We start from the raw sequence: 16,941 nt of genomic DNA on the forward strand, positions 1-16,941 counted from the left end.
AATCTTCACATCATACCATCTGTATATATCACATTTAAAATTACAATAACCATTCCATACAAGTTTTCCACAATAGAAGAATTTTTTTAAAAGTATTGGGGCTATTTTTATTGCTTCACCTTTCATGCCTACCTGACTGAATACAAGTACAATCGTAAAGAATTTTTGAGGAGAAGAAATTTAACATTTGTTTATATATTACCTAAGAGCCTACACTCATAAGCCATTCAGCATAAGTTCTTATACTGCACTCACCACAGCAATATGTGAGCAACTTTCAGTAGTGCACTAAGAGATGTGGCTACACATTGTCACATTTGTCATGTGTTTGTGCTACCAGAAGTGGTATCACTGACTTCTAGGAAGGGGCATGCGCAGCGACGTAAATTTGACCGCTTTTGGTGAAGCATGTTAAACACAGACATATTATACACATTAAATCATATCGACACATGCACATACATCATATGTATAGAAATAAACAGCAGTACACTCACCCTTTCAACAAAAATCCACGTGCTGTGGAGCCATCCGAATAAATGTATCCACAGGTACTTGGCTGCAGCAGGCTCACAGAGCTCCTGCCGCCCTGGAGCCATGACAGGAAGAGAGAGTGAGCCCAGGGCTGGAGAAGTTCTGTGCTCCCACCGGAGCCCCGGGGCTGGAGGAGTTCTCTCTCCCTGCCACGACCCCAGGGCCAAAGCAGCTCTTTCTCTCCCCCCACCATGGCCAGGGGGCCAAAAGAATTATGTGCACTCTGATTATTGGGGGGGGGGGGAGGCATGCCCCTTCTTTGCCCCCCCCCCCGCAAGTCCCTGCTTCTGGGGGTTTAGGGGTTTAGATGAGACCCATTATACATTAACCCTGGTATCTTGTCTCTAGTCATGGTAGCTCTTAAGCACTGTATGCCCCATTAGGAATATCCCCTTTTCAGTGGAACTGAATTCCCATATCAACTTTTAATTCCTAGCCTTGAACGGTCATCAGACCTTAAACTTTAATATAACCTTCCATGAGCTTCAGGCCAGTTTAATTTTGGAGGGAAATTCTACCTTTAGAGAGAAAGTAGTATTCAAAACATTTTTGCAAATTCTGATTTCCATTTTGATTCTGGCATGGTCAATGAATGGAATTTTCTCCATATACATGTCACTGAAGGCAGATTTGGAGCCCTACTGTCTGGTTAGGTACTAAATAGATCTACTTTTAGCCAGGAAAATTAGGTTATCCAATCTTGCAACAGCAACCATGCCATACTTAGATGACTGTCACAGCTTGACTAGCAAATTCAAAATATTGAATAGTCTAACTATACTTGCTGTGAATATTCATGAGAAATACACAGGCTGAAGCTCCTTTGCGAAGATTGTTCTTTGAACAATTGCACAAAAGGAATAAGTTAGGGTTACCATATCTAATAAATAAAAAAAGAGGACCCTCCACGGGCCCTGGCCCCGCCCATTTCCCCGTCCTAGCCCCGCCCCAACTCCGCCCCTTCTCTGCCCTAACACCGCCCCCTCCTTCCTCCCACTCCCAGCCACGGGGAAAGGGCTGCCCCAGTGCTACCGGCTTCAGGGTTTGCTGGGCAGCCCCCAGACCCTGCGCCCCCGGCTGGCGCTTCCCCAGCGCAGCTGGAGCCCGGGAGGGGAAGTGCCCAGCCGGGGGAGCAGGGTCTGGAGGGTGCCCGGCAAACCGTGAAGCCGGTAGCGCTCGGGCTTTGGGCAGCCCCTATGCCTCCAGACCCTGCGCCCCCAGCCGGGCACTTCCCCTCCCGGGCTCCGGAGGCGCAGGGTCCGGAGGCACGGGGGCTGCCCGAAGCCGGTAGCGCTCGGGCAGCCCAGCTCTTAAACAGAGCCGAAGAGGAGCAGAGCCTCCAGCTGCGGCGGCTCTGCTCCTCCCCGACTCTTCGGCTCTGTTTAAGAGCCGGGCTGCCCGAGCGCTACCGGCTTCGGGCAGCCCCCGTGCCTCCGGACCCTGCGCCGCCGGAGCCCGGGAGGGGAAGTGCCCGGCGGGAGGCTGGGGTCCGGAGGCAAGGGGGCTGCCTGAAGCCCATAGCGCTCGGGCAGCTCAGCTCTTAAACAGAGCCGAAGAGTCAGGGGAGGAGCAGAGCCGCCATTTTCCCGGACATGTTCGGCTTTTTGGCAATTCCCCCCGGATGGGGGTTTGACTGCCGAAAAGCCGGACATGTCTGGGAAAAAGAGGACGTATGGTAACCCTAAATAAGTTCCACTCCACACAGACAATTCACAAACCCAAGGGGCTAATTTCACTAGCTAAATACTTTAGATTATTTGAGCAGATCTAGACTCAATTCTCAGCTCCCCGTTCTAACCGATAGAGAATATTTTATTTTCTGTATACCTCTAACATAGTTCAGCAAATTTTGAGAAATTAGATTTAAATAGGTATTACTGTTACACTTTCCCCAATCTATATTAAAACTGATCACTGTTAAAGGGTATTGTGTCTTTTGCTTTTAAAAAATGATGACAAAAATCCCATGGGTACAGCTGAGTGACCTGAGTCCAAAATAACAATACTTATTTAATGTATGCAAACATGCCAGACCTAGTTACAAACATATTGCTGCTCTTACTGTCATCAGGCAGCTTCTAAAAAAAACCAAAAAACCGCACAGCACAGTGACATCACAAACTAAAGGATTTACTACCCTATTACTATTGGAAATTTCATTCCCCCCTTGAAGTGTAACATGAGAAACTCTTCAAGTTTCCAATCATTTTCAGTAACTACTGCACCACAAAATACACATTTTACTCCTCATGCTCCTGTGGATTTAGCTATCAAAAGTGTTGTTACATAACAGTTTCCTCCAATGGCATAATTTCTAACAATATTACTAGTGTTACCCAGTAATGATGAGTTAAACAGGAAGTCAGTCAAAAGTGTCTTACTTTGTATTTTGTTGTGTGCATGTATAGAATGTGTTTGACTTTGCTTTTTGGGGGTCTCAATTTGATGATTCTTTGCGCAATGACTATCTACCAGCTGAATGAGAAGTTATTGACTCCAGATTACTTCCTGTAGTGAACAAAAGACTCTTCCCCAAATGTGGCTAGCTAATGGTTTAAGTCAGCATCACATCCAGCGGAACATGCCAACATATCTTACAAACAACTTATTTTAAGCTTCATTTAACTGTCAGATGAAACCAGATAAACCAGTGTTAAATCTGATAGTAATGTACTGAAAGTGCATTTCCCTGAAAATAATATTTCCAGGAAGAAGACTGATACAGGACACTGTCCAGTGCCTCTGGCTTTCAAAATGGTTTTTTTCCTTCTCTTTTTTAATGCTTCCATCTTTTTTTCTAACGACTGAATGCAGACAAGTTGCTTTCTACCTCCATGTGTGAGACTTCCAAGACAAAATTTGACATTTTTTTAATATGAAAGTCACTCATTTGAACCCTTATAGAATTGACATTTTCCAGACTTCCAGCCAAATACTGATTACAGGGAGACTCCCCATATTGCTTATGGGGATACCTGATATAGTTATACACACACACTTTCACACAGATGTACCTAGATTAGGCTTCTTCAGTTTTCCTGTTTCATCACTGGCTGAAGACAGTCATGTTATACAGAGGAATGTGCACTATAGCTTTAAGGGGGCAGAAGTACACAACACAGAATAGTTCACATCCTATCACCATTGATATCGGAGACGTTTATTATTGGCTGTCTCTGCTAGCTGCACTGAACATTCTGGTACACTGAGCCCCCTAATCCTGAAGTGCTGGCTTTTTGGGGACATTCACTGAGATGGAATGTGGCATGGGGTGAGATTATCTTGGCTAGAGGAAGAGAAACTCCTGACCCATTTACATGAAGATTTGGTGGGGGGAGGGGAGTGGTGAAGAGGAGCCTTCCCCTTGCAAGTACCTTCAGTGAGGATTAGTGAATTGGTCCAAGGGCAATAAAAGAGGAAAAAATACCTTCTGTTTCCTATTACTTAACAAGTTGCCCACAGAAAAATAAATTACCACTCTGCCCCCACCCAAGTAAAAGTGTATTGGTAACACTGTTGAAGTCAGTCAAGATATCTCCATATGTCTATATAAATGTATGCAGCCTCTACAGGGCTAACATCATGGTTAAACAATACTTAGGAGGAAAAATGTATGGCAGTATTTTACTCTCAGAATGAGAGCAGTTTCCCTATTCTGACCTCAAGTGGATGTCATCTTCCTGTAATTATATGAAAGCCATTTTTAGCATCATACATTATTATGCTGCAGCAAATGGGTTCATTGCACTAATGACATCCTTATATACTTTATTGCCCAGCCATCATTGGCAGTATGGTTATGATTTACTGCCAAAGCATGTTGTGTAGTTGGTTCCCCCCCCCCTTTTAAAAATATTTTATCTATGGAAACAGGCTTTTCCTATGAAAGCAGTTTCTTCGATCACTCTTCACCAAGTGATGAATCTTGTAAGATGAGAGGAAAGCAAACGAGCCACAGCATGAGAGACAGGGATAAGTTAGATAGCTATTTTTCTCTTATACATGAACACATGATTTAAACATAATTTATAGCATTTCTATGAATGTCACTTTAAATAGATTATTCCTTGCACCAACAGTAATGAAAGCTCAAGAGTCTTACCAATTCCTCTGCTCTTTTCCATTCCTTAGATGTCATGACACTGACTATGCTACGAAGAGCTCAACAAAGTTAATTCCTCAGGAAAGGCACTTAGATCTGATTACATGCAATAACTGGGAGAAGGAAGAGTATGGGTTCACAATCAGGGGTTCCATTAAGGGGAAAGCACTGCTCCCTCTTCTCTGCTGAAGGAGAGAGAGCTGTAAAGATGCTGAGCACTTTTGAAAATGTATCCCTAAATGCTTTATACATGCAGTGCCCTATAGTATCCAAACATGCCAACTAAGGATTCTATTTCAAAGCAGAAACTAGTGGTTATACCGGACAGAAGATGTGAACCAATGAGACCCTTGAGATTTAAATAAGGTAGTTTTCCAAATAAAGGCCTCCAGAGTTGCATGGAGAAAAGGGTGTGACTTTTAAATCCAGAATAGTAAATGAAATAATAGTAATGAAACTGAAATTAGGAGTACCTGCAAATATGGAACTTGAGTTAATAGGGATTAAGTCAGTTATAACTGATACCCATGGACTACCAAGCCTTTCCTTTAGAGTGGATCTAACTATCTGACTTGTCCTTTTTAGAAACAAGAAACTATGTCAAAACCATGTTTCCACAGTGAATTCTTCTTTATCTGTGGGGGATACTTAGTCATTTCTCATCAAGGTTAATAACCACTATAAATTGATGGAAAGTAAGTGAGTGAGTGAGTGTGAGTGAGAGAGAGGGGGGGGGGGGGACTAAAGCCACAAACTAGGGAAGAGGTTTCCAACAATAATAAAAGTTAAAATCCAATTGATATAATCAATCAAATAAATGGTGAGATTCTGTCCACAGATCTAACTGTACAATTCCCACTGAATTCAATGTATCTGAGGGTGAAAGTTTGGCCCAAAGCAACAACAACAACAAAAGATAGCACAGCATTGTCTGCAGTACACATTTAAATGTCTGCCACAAAGGTTAAAGCAAAAGATATAAATCAGATAGTGTAATACCACAGTTCACTAATTAACTTAAACAATCAGGAAATAAATCTATGTTAAAGCCAGTAATTTAATTTTCTCCCCTTTGTTATTTAAAATTTGGTGAAAAGGACTAAGATTCCCTGAAAAATGCCCTCGGGCCTCTATGTAAAATTGGACATCCCACAATAATAATTTAATTTGGCAGTGGAAAAATTTGAGACAATGTAAGCTTATGTTAATAGGCAAATCCATCCTAAAACTCCTCAAGATAAACATTAAAGATTATACTATATATGCAGCAAAATAATTTCTGTGTGCTGGCTAAGAAAAGAACCAAGAGGTACAACTACTATAGTAATTCCCTGCTGCCACCGCGGAAACACGCGTGCCGCCCTAACGGCACACAGACTGCTTGGGGCGGCAAAAACAGTAGAGCCGGCCCTGCTTTGCACTCTCCGATATTGACAAATATATTTCAGACATCTCCTCCTGGATATCTCACCACTACCTCAAATTCAATGGGCCAGATTTATCCCTACTGTAGTTGTGAGGGTTAGGGAGGAAAGAGAATGGGGGAAACAGTGACAGTTCTTTGAAACTGGGAGCTCCCTGTATTGCTAAAATCAATGCAGCTGAACTGGTTTTAGCAACAGTGAAAATTGTAAAAGTTATCTAGTTTAGACAATGCTTGTGTGTCAAGACAAAACCGACCTGGGTAAACGCAGCTCTGAAAAAAAGGGCTCATTAGGAAAGACATAAGGCAAGAATCTGCCCCCTCTTGATTTCAGTCTGATTTGAGAATGTATATCTGAAAGGAGAAATTGGCCTCTATTATAGCAGAAACTGGCTAAAACCACTGAAAGTGTCCTCACGTAGACCACGGTCACAATGTGGCTTCCAACCACTTAGAGTTTATGCTTGGAAATCTAGGTTCAGATCCAGCAAGGAACTTAAGCACATGCTTAACTTTAAGCATGTGGGTGCTCCTAGTGACTTCAGTGGGACCACTCCTGTGCTTATATGCTTTGCCAGATCAGGTCCTGTAGGCCAGTGGTTCTCAACTGTGTATCCCTGGGGGTACTCAGAGGTCTTCTAGGCTAGGGAAGTGTATCAACTCATCTAGATATTTGCCTAGTTTTACAACAGTCTATATAAAAAGCACTAACAAATGCAGTAAAAACTAAAATTTTCATAGACAATTATTTGTTTATACTGCTCTGTACACTATACACTGAAGTATACACTCAGTGGTTTAAGCATTGGCCTGCTAAACCCAGGGTTGTGAGTTCAATTCTTGAGGGGGCCATTTAGGGATCTGGGGCAAAAATCTGTCTGGGGATTGGTCCTGATTTGAGCAGGGAGTTGGACTAGATGGCCTCCTGAGGTCTCTTCCAACCCTGATATTCTATGATTGAAATGTAAGTACAATATTTATATTCCAATTGACTTATTTTATAATTATATGGTAAAATGAGAAAGTAAAGCAATTTTTTTGGTAACAGTGTGCTGTACACTTTTGTATGTTTAGCTCTGATTTTGTACGTTTTTAAGTGAGGTGAAACTTGGGGATACACAAGAGAAATCAGACTCTTGAAAGGGGTACAGTTGTCAGGAAAGGTTGAGAGCCACTGCTGTAGGCAGTTCCACCCCCTGCCATAGCACCTCCTGGTATCAGAGTCTGACATTGCAGGGGTCTTCATCTCCAGCACCCCATTACCCACTTATTTGGGCTTGCAATAGCCTGTGTCTGGCTACACGTTCCATGACGGAGCCCTCTGGCCAGGTTGCTTTTTAAGTTCAGTCCTCTTCCAAGGTAGCAGAGAACAACTGAAAATCCAAATAAATCTTCTTCTGCCCCTCTTGGGTTACATTGAAGTTCCCTGCTCTTCCCAGGGACTGCATAGCTCCTTCTCTGCTATTTTAGGTGAACACTGCCTCCCAGGACATTTTTCCCTGGAGGCCCTGCTTCCTAGCAGGATTCCCCACTGCCAGCCCTCCCCCAGGGACTCCCTAGCCCTTTCAAGCCCTCCTACAAGAGCCGACCCCACACCCTTTGGTTCTCTCCAACCCAGCTTCCTGAGGCCTTCCTAGAGAGAAGAAATTTCCATTACTCTTCTTTACTGGTTCTCTTCCTTCACTGAGGCTAGGTCTACACTGGGGGGGGGGAGGGATTGATTTAAGATACGCAAATTCAGCTACGCGAATAGCGTAGCTGAATTCGACGTATCCAAGCCGACTTACCCTGCTGTGAGGACAGCGGCAAATCGACCACTGCGGCTCCTCCGTCGACAGCGCTTACTCCTACCTGCACTGGTGGAGTATGCGCATCGATTCGGGGATCGAGTGTCGCGTCCCGACGAGACGCAATAATTCGATCCCCGAGAGATCGATTTCTACCCGCTGATCCAGGCGGGTAGTGAAGACAAGCCCTGAGTTTTCTTCCCTCTCTGACCTTTTCACAGCTGGGATCACTAATTGTAATTGAGTCACCATATCAGGATCAGCCGGGAGTTAATAATTACCTCACAGACAAGGCTGAGCCCGACTCACTTTAAAGGGCCAGTCACGATGTGATGGGGCTGCCTTTGATTTTTTACCTACATTCTTGAGCCTACCCACTCCAACCTCTCACTTGTCAGATCCATAATCTTTACTGCATACATCATGCTAAAAATAAAAACAGAATAAACAAAAGAATTTATCAGAAGATTTTTTTGGTGTATTTATCACCATGTATGAAGATATATTGAAGATCACAAGGTAATGTAAGGCTGCTATTTATAGGCCCAAACTTACTCCATTAATTAAAAGGGGAAGCTCCCACTGACTTCAATGGGAACAACATCTGGCCCTACATACAGGATACTGAATCACAATATTGCAGTGAAACAACAGATGTGCTGACATTAAATACAATGCTTTCTGCTTTTGGAGGGTGTAAGTCTAAAGTCTCCCCTTTAAAAATTTGGTTATTTAAGAGCCATCACTTACGGAAATGTAGTGACATTCTAATTTGTGCAAACATCCTCTTGCAACTGCCCGCCCCACTTGTCTAGACTCCTCTCTGTCCCTCCACACAATCTGGCCAATGTTGATGTGAGAGCCTTTTCTTTGAAACATTCTGTAGACTGGGCAGCCTTTGTGTGTTTCTCTGCCTCCCTGACCCTTCCTCTCATTTCAAATCTCAAATAAAAACAACTCTTATCTCCTCCCTTGCCTAAACCTTTTAACCCTTGCTGTTATTTAACTCTTCACTGTATAATTCCCAGACAAAATCTTTATTAAGGTAGAATCAGAAGTTAGAATGTAGAAAAGACTTAGTCTACCTAGACCTGGTCTACCTCCATGCCAATGTAGGGTTATTCCCTATTGTACATTAACTAGTATTTTGACAAGCCTAGCTTTAAATATCCCAACCAAATTAGCTTCTTCTGCTTTTCTTGGGAGACTATTTCACAGCCTAATAGATCTTAGTGTCAGGAAATTTTGCCTGATATTCATCCTAAATTTTCTCTTTCTTAATTTCATCTCAAGACTTAAAGATATCCCTGTATATATTGTAGGCCCTGGTCCTATTATTGGATTCACATGGATAGATCCTTGCTCTTGTGTGGCACCCCACTGGCATCAAGGATCTCACTGTAGTATCAGGGCCTCAAATAGTTCCTCTCTCTCTACTTGGTGTTTACCCCCTTCAAATGTTTGTCAGCTTATGTTCACCCATGCTCTGCTCATCATCTAGCCAAGCAATACAAACTAGCCAAGATTTTCAAAAGTGAGTAGTGATTTTGGATCCCAGATGGATGTTAAGAAGGCTGAGCACTTACCGAAAATCATGTCTCCTTAAGGTATTTCAAGCTGGGCACCAAAAAATTGAGGCATCTAAAATCACTACTTGCTTTTGAAAATCTTATCCAGTCTGTATTTAACTCTTCATCTTTCCTTGTGAATCAATCTCTAAGTCCCCTGCTCATTTTTGTTGTTCTTCTCTATACTCCCTTCAGTTTCATAGTATCTTTCTGGTAATATAATGCCCAGAATTGAATTCAGTAAAGAAAGCATTCCCCTAGTTTGCAGCTTGTGTGTAAGATGTTGAGAGGTCCAGTTGAGTTTTCTATAAATAGGGTGCATGCTCAGGAGACCTTAAATTGAAAGAGACACTAGCAACTTAAAAAGCACGTTTGTTTATAAAACAACTGTTCCCATGGGAATGCTTAAAAAAAATATTGGCCTTTCATTGGGTAAAAGTTTATTTTTACAAAACCTAAATTTTGGGTCAGATTTGCATTGACATTGTCCCTTTTAAACAAATGGAAGTTTTCTAATCCACTCATCTTTCCTCACTCCTGTCAGATCATGTTTTCTCAGAAAAAGAGAGCCATCACAGAACCTTGGAGGAGGACCTAGTATCCCAACAAGAGTGGGAGTGGGAAATCACTCACACAGCGAAGCTCTTATTCAGGACAGAGGGAAAAATAAGCCCCCTTTCTGAAAATTCATCTATGTGGCAAACACCGTGGGGAGGAGGAGGAGAAAGGAACCTTTCTTCTCACCACACTTCAGCTGGCCAGTTTTGGAAGTTTCGGCCTAAGGGTTTTTGTTTTTGTAGAAAGCTTGTTTTGTATAATATTTTGAATCTCTGGTTTAATTATTGTTTGGCTACTTTTAGCAAAAAATCAAACAAAGGCTCTCCTTAAATTCCCCACTTTAGGTGGGGAGATTAATGCCCCCTTCCCAGGCTGTACTCCCTTGACACTCTAGAGATCATACTAATTTATTTCTAAACAGTTAACAGTGACCACGAGCCCATACAATATTACATGAAAAAACTGCTTTAAAAGAATGGTTAAGTTTGCAAAGTCGAACACTCAAAAGCTAGGAAGAGCAAGAATTAAGTTATCTGTGCAACAGCATCAGCAGTAGTTATCATTCTATATGTGGACCAGCGAGACGACAAGGGAATGAAACACACATTTTTTCAGTGGCTTTCACAGCTATTTGCTAGACAGCAAAGAAAACTGAGATTTAGGAATTTCAGGTTCTGGAGGGCAGTGAGTCTAGTGGCCACAGACCCTTCTGCCCCATCTCCAGGTGTCCCTCATGCCAATCTCTCCACCCCAGTTCCTGCCCTTGCCCCTCTCCCATCCCTGCCCGCCTTCCGCTCCTCTCTGCTCCTTCTCCAAGGTCTTCATTTTGTGCCCCTGTCACGTTGACTGGAGTGGCTCACGAACATGGGTGCCAACCTGAGGGCAGACTGTTACAAACCAGAGCACAAACCCTAAACTGGTTCTGTGTTCTATAATTAGATTTCACCAAGCAAGTATCAAATGTGAACTCCTCAAGCACTATAACAATCTTAACATGGAGTCACAGTCAGCCCCTTGGGAAACTCTGGTCTATCCTGACACCCAGGCAACCCTGCCTTTGTAATAGATGGTCCCTTACACCAAAAATCAGAACAATATTCAGGTTACTCCCAGTCCCAAAGGACTAGTCACTTATCCCATGTCAGTTGTACTTTACACCTCAAACCAAAGACAACACTTGTAGCCAATCCTGTAATAAACTAACTAAAGATTAACTAAGAAAAAGACAGAAACAAGTTACCAGCAAGTTAAAGAAGTATGGGCTAGATGAATGGACTATAAGGTGAACAGAAAGCTGGCTAGATCATCGGGCTCAACGGGTAGTGATCAATGACTCATGTCTAGTTGGCAGCCGGTATCAAGCGGAGTGCCCCAAGGGTCGGTCCTGAGGCCGGTTTTGTTCAATATCTTCATTAATGATCTGGAGGATGGTATGGATTGCACCCTCAGCAAGTTTGCAGATGACACTAAACTGGGAGGAGTGGTAGATATGCTGGAGGGTAGGAATAGGATACAGAGGGACCTAGACAAATTAGAGGATTGGGCCAAAAAAAAATCTGATGAGGTTCAACAAGGACAAGTGCAGAGTCCTGCACTTAGGATGGAAGAATCCCATGCACTGCTACAGACTAGGGACTGAATGGCTAGGCAGCAGTTCTGCAGAAAAGGATCTAGGGATTACAGTGGATGAGAAGCTGGTTATGAGTCAACAGTATGCCCTTGTTGCCAAGAAGGCTAACAGCATTTTGGGCTGTATAAGTAGGAGCATTGCCAGCAGATCGAGGGATGTGATCATTCCCCTCTATTCAGCATTGGTGAGGCCTCATCTGGAGTACTGTGTCCAGTTTTGGGCCCCACACTACAAGAAGGATGTGGAAAAATTGGAAAGAGTCTAGCGGAGGGCAACAAAAATGGAGCACATGACTTATGAGGAGAGGCTGAGGGAACTGGGATTATTTTAGTCTGCAGAAGAGAAGAATAAGGGGGGATTTGATAGCTGCTTTCAACTACCTGAAAGGGGGTTCCAAAGAGGATGGATCTAGACTGTTCTCAGTGGTACCAGATGACAGAACAAGGAGTAATGGTCTCAAGTTGCAGTGGGGGAGGTTTAGGCTGGATATCAGGAAAAACTTTTTCACTAGAAGGGTGGTGAAGCACTGGAATGGGTTACCTAGGGAGGTGGTGGAATCTCCTTCCTTAGAGGTTTTTAAGGCACGGCTTGACAAAGCCCTGGCTGGGATGATTTAATTGGGGATTGGTCCTGCTTTGAGCAGGGAGTTGGACTAGATGACCTCCTGAAGTCCCTTCCAACCGTGATATTCTATGATTCTAAGTTATTTACAACATTAAAGCAGGTAAACATACACATACACACACACGAGTTATAGACTTAGGTTTCAAAAGACAATAGACACTGCTGTAATATGCAAGCTCTCTATGTAAGTTAGGACCAAGCAACTCAGGGATCCCTTGCTTATGCTTAGAAATATTGCCTTCTCCAATTCCAAGCTGCATAGTGTTAACAATTCCTCCTTGACGGGGATTTTTATGCCCTTCCTGCAGCGTTCAAGCTGTGATGGGACAAGGACTTGTGCAACATACTCTCTTCATGGCTGGATGAAGCAATCTATACAGTCTTTTGTCCACTGATGTTCCACAATGGTTTGTCTGGTGTCTATAGGCCTTCTTTGGTTGGGGAGGAGATGACACCTCTTGTAGTAAACTCGTATTTCACACTCGGCAATGCTTCACTCCTGACTGTGGGGTTTTACAGTTTCAGCAAATACTTTTATAGTTACAGAGCACACTTCAATACAACCTTGTAAGATGGGATACAGATATTATAAGTAAGATTAACCCAGGCAGCATCCTACAGGCATTTCATGAAGTCTAAACACTAAATGCATTCTTGTAACTCTAATATCTGTTTTAACAATACTAACACACAGGTGAGACAGAGTGGTTTCCAGCTATGCATTTGTCAGTGTTCAGTGAGGCCCAGGGGCTTTGGCATGAGCTGGTTGGCACCTGGTCTACAAGCGGCCCACTCCCTGCTCTGGATCTCCACTCTGAAACCCTCATACCTCACCCCTCTGCATTCAGGTCAGGCTTCCGCTTGCTTTCTTCTTTTCTTGCATGCTGTCATGGTGCCACAGTGGCCCCCAGCTGCTAAAATGAGCAAATGGATGGAAGTCCTGCCGCTGCACATGTGTAGCTGTGGCCTGGAGCATGCTCACTTGCTCTGTGCATGTGCATTCTGGTTGGCATGTAGGGTCTGAGAAAGAACGGAGCATGATCAATGCTGACAGAATTTTCAGAGAGTTTTGCTGCCAAACTCTGACAAGTCAGTATGGAGCATGTTTGGTCTGAGAGTGTTCCGAGGCTTTAACTTCAAGTTTGGGCAGATTTTCAAAGGAACAGCAAAAGGAATGTTCCTGTCATGAGGACAATGCCCTGCCAAATTTCAGCTTCCTGCTCCAAAGCTTGGAGATGCTAGAGCTTCTCAACGAATCCGTTTAAATGGTTACTTTAAAATGGGGGAAACAACATATTTTTCTCTAATCTTGTCCTCAGCATGGAAATTTCCAACCTGAACAGTTAAAATTTGGCAAACTTATAAGCAAATGAAAACCAGGGTCTTATAATGAAATGTATCATACACCCTTAACTAGTTGTGCTGCCTATATGTTGCAGTAAAATAGACCCATATGGATTCTGGCTTCTGCTACTGTAGGAAAACACAGGGGGAGCTGGGGAGACCTTGCTGTTCTGCAACTCTGAAAACAATGTGGAGAAGATGGCCTGTTTCCTCAAGGGTGGCTGGCTGCTATCTCTCAAAGAGGATGGGACAAGAGGAGGCATGAAAAATAAATAGCAGACTGCCCTATCCTATTAAAAAGCAGCAAATGGGACACTGGGTAACAGAGAGGTAGGGTAGCGTGATTTCTCCCATCTCACTAGTGGAATGTGGCCGCTTTGCTGGGGGCTTAGACTAGGGTGACCAGACAGCAAGTGTGAAAAATCAGGCCAGGGGGTGGCGGGTAATAGGAGCCTATATAAGAAAAAGACCCAAAAATCAGGACTGTCCCTATAAAATCAGGACATCTAGTCACCCTACTTAGAACTCCATGGTAGGGATTTGGTCCTTCTGCTCAGCTACACTCCTGTCCTCAAGTTACGGGCTCTCTCACCTGACTCTTGGGTCCTCTCCTTCCCTTCTGCCCCAATTTATGGGGTTCCAAGCTCAGGGGGTTTCTTTTCCTTCCACTTCTGCTAAAGGAACAGTATCCCTGGGCAGGGTTTACTCTGGGAGCATAGGTTGGGGGGGCATCTCTTTTGCTCCCCCAGGAGTAATGGAGCCCCCCAAGGATGGGGTTCGGTGGCAGGTCTTGGCTACTTCCCCGAGTCAGGGGGACGGGGTCCCTGGGAATCCTCCTCCTCTAAGGGCTGGGGCTCCAGGCAGGGATCCTCTCCCTGCCCTCGCTCAGCCGGGTGTCCGCTTCCCCTCTCCCCGCTCGTGGCAAGGAGGTGCGGGGCGGGGAGGGAGCCCCCTCTTCCCTCCCTGCCTGTGGGGCAGGCAGTGCAGCTTCCTCAGCAGCGGCAGCCAGGCCTGGAGGTTGGCTTAGTAACCAGACAGCCGAGACCTGCCAGGGCCCCAGCACGGGGCGGGCTGGGAGAGGGAGGAGGGCGGGAGTCGAGCCCAGCCCGCCTGTCTCAGCGGCGGCTCCGCAGCGAGCGGGGCGTGTGCGGAGGCAGGAGGGAGGGATCGAGAGGCCGGCTGGGGAGGCCGCCGCTCGTTACAATGGTTGCAGCGCCGGAGCCCCGCTAGGCTCACCTCGCAGAAGCACCAGCCCGGGCGGTGCGCGGAGCGGGGTGTCCCGCCGCTGCGGGGCTTGGCCGCAGGGTCTCTGCTGCTGGCACAGGACAGAGCCGGGGGGCTGCAGGGAGGCGAGCGTGTGGCGTTCTCTGCCGTCTCCGTGCAGGGCAGGAGCGGCGGTGCCTGGGCTGGAGGAGATGCTGCTGCTCCCCTTTGCCTCCCTCCCCGGGCTCTTCTGCAGACTCCAGCCACAGCCAGCACCACTGCGCGGGGAGGGTGAAGGCTCAGACTCCTCATCTCCATCACCCCCCTGTATGTTGGGATTGGGTCTCTAGACCGGCTGGTAAGTCTGCGTGGGCTTGGGGTGTGTTTGGGGTTTGTCCCCTCCTGTATCCAATCGTTGTTATTAGAGAGGAACCCCAGCTGCGAAGTTTCATCTGGATCTTGAACTTTCCCGGACTTTGGGAGGGTGTTTGCTCATGGGGTTTTCCTCTGGGCTCCCTCTCCAATTATTATAATGACTCTTAATTATTGATGCATGGTGCCTTGAAGATGTGTAGACCAGTGCTCTGTAGCAGGACTTTACTTTGTCTTCAGTTCTGGTTTTAGGGGGAAGTGACGGGCTAGATGGATAGGCTTGCTGCTCTTGGGTTGGGGGGAAACAGACTAATTGGCAGTCAGCCCCCTGGAGAAACCTAGCAAACTGGCGGGGTGCAAGTGGGTGGTTTGTGGAGTAGTGAGACTTCCAAGGTTGCCTTCTGAGGAAGATCCAGGGTTTGGCTATATGGGAGGGTGATAGAGAATATTTATAGGCTATTCTGCTGTAAGGAACTTTATACATTTTTCTTGAGTTTCACCAGGATTTTCAGGGTGTGTGAGTCTGTTTGTTTTGCATGAGGCTCCTTTTTGGTGTTAGTCCATTTGGCTGCACATTCTTAAGTTTGTGAGTGAAAACTCCAGCAAAGAAAGAACTTATTGTGGATAGGAAAACTGAGTGAATATTAGTCACTCCAGTTGTCTGTGTACAAGACTACATAGCAGGCTCCTGTCTGTTTCTAATTTCTTAAATGATTGTGGAAATTCTATGTCGCATGAGAAGAATGCTGGGAGCCTAACACCACATGAGGCAAGTGGTTTTCTTATTATTGCTGTTTTTCCATTACTTCCTGTCCAAAGACCTCTGGGTTAAACTAGACTTCAGGGTTCTCAAAACAGTAAATGTACATAGCTGGAGAAGAGGAATTGCTGTATTTGCAATAAGAGCTAAACAACTTAAGAGTTTATTTTAAGGCACCAAACGTCAAAAACATCTTATTTAAGAGAAGATTCTTGCTTAAACTCTATCTACATTTTTGAGGGGTGAGGGATAGAAATCAAGAGTAAATCTAATGCCTGTGATGAGAAATAGTGTACGTTTCATTGGCTTTTTATCTCTGTATGATCAACACCTCAGCAAACCACAGGATAATCTCTCTCATATTGTAGACTGTGTCATTCTCAAACAACAAAGGCAATGACTTCATAGGGAGCCGTCAGGCGCTTCTCTGTACCCCTCCTGTGTATTGGGGAACCGGTTTTTGGTAGGCAGGCTCTAAATTAAATGTAGAGCACAAAGACTGGGGATATAAAGCTGACTGCAGATTATCTATGTCTAGGCACCTTCTTAGGGTGTACATTCTGAAAAGTAAATATAAAAGCCCTTCATTATAGAACTAGCCAGGATGGTAACAGTGAGATCCCTGAAATGGCATGTATTGTGATTGTACAGTATAACTGGGTCAGTGCCATACAAGTATGCCAAACTTTCTGCTGGTGTTGGAACGTTATGAGGAAAAGCTGTCATTGAATACGAGTACTTGAAATTTAAAGATTTCAGTTAATATCATAAGATCTGATCCTACAAGGTGGGGCTAAGTGCCCCCAATTTCTTGCTCAGCACCACATCAGGATCGGGCCTGTCATTTTATTCCCTTTCCTTTGGGTTGGAAAACAATGGATATGTGTAAAGAAGCTTCTGTAAGAAGCTGGAGCTGGAATTGAGAAATAAGCAGGCTAGAAATAAACACCAAATCTTAGATAGGAGAGCAGTTTAAACAGTAATATTCTTATATAACAGTGGTTTGACCTTTTTTTCATTTGCAGACCCCTAAAAA

The 16,941-nt window shown here is 44.5% G+C and overlaps 1 protein-coding gene across 8 annotated transcripts in view; it reads left to right on the top strand.

Annotated features, from left to right (window-relative positions):
• The first annotated feature begins 14,755 nt into the window (after positions 1 to 14,755).
• Positions 14,756 to 16,941, top strand: part of PTPN13 (protein tyrosine phosphatase non-receptor type 13) — a 185,043-nt gene continuing 182,857 nt past the window's right edge. For all 8 annotated transcript variants that reach the window (XM_054030081.1, XM_054030082.1, XM_054030085.1 and 5 more), the window contains exon 1: positions 14,756 to 15,131. The gene's annotated coding sequence lies outside the window, so the exon portion shown is untranslated. The remainder of the gene's footprint in view (positions 15,132 to 16,941) is intronic.

This window comes from Malaclemys terrapin, chromosome 5 (assembly GCF_027887155.1).
Source record: "Malaclemys terrapin pileata isolate rMalTer1 chromosome 5, rMalTer1.hap1, whole genome shotgun sequence".
Classification (NCBI taxonomy): domain Eukaryota; kingdom Metazoa; phylum Chordata; order Testudines; family Emydidae; genus Malaclemys; species Malaclemys terrapin.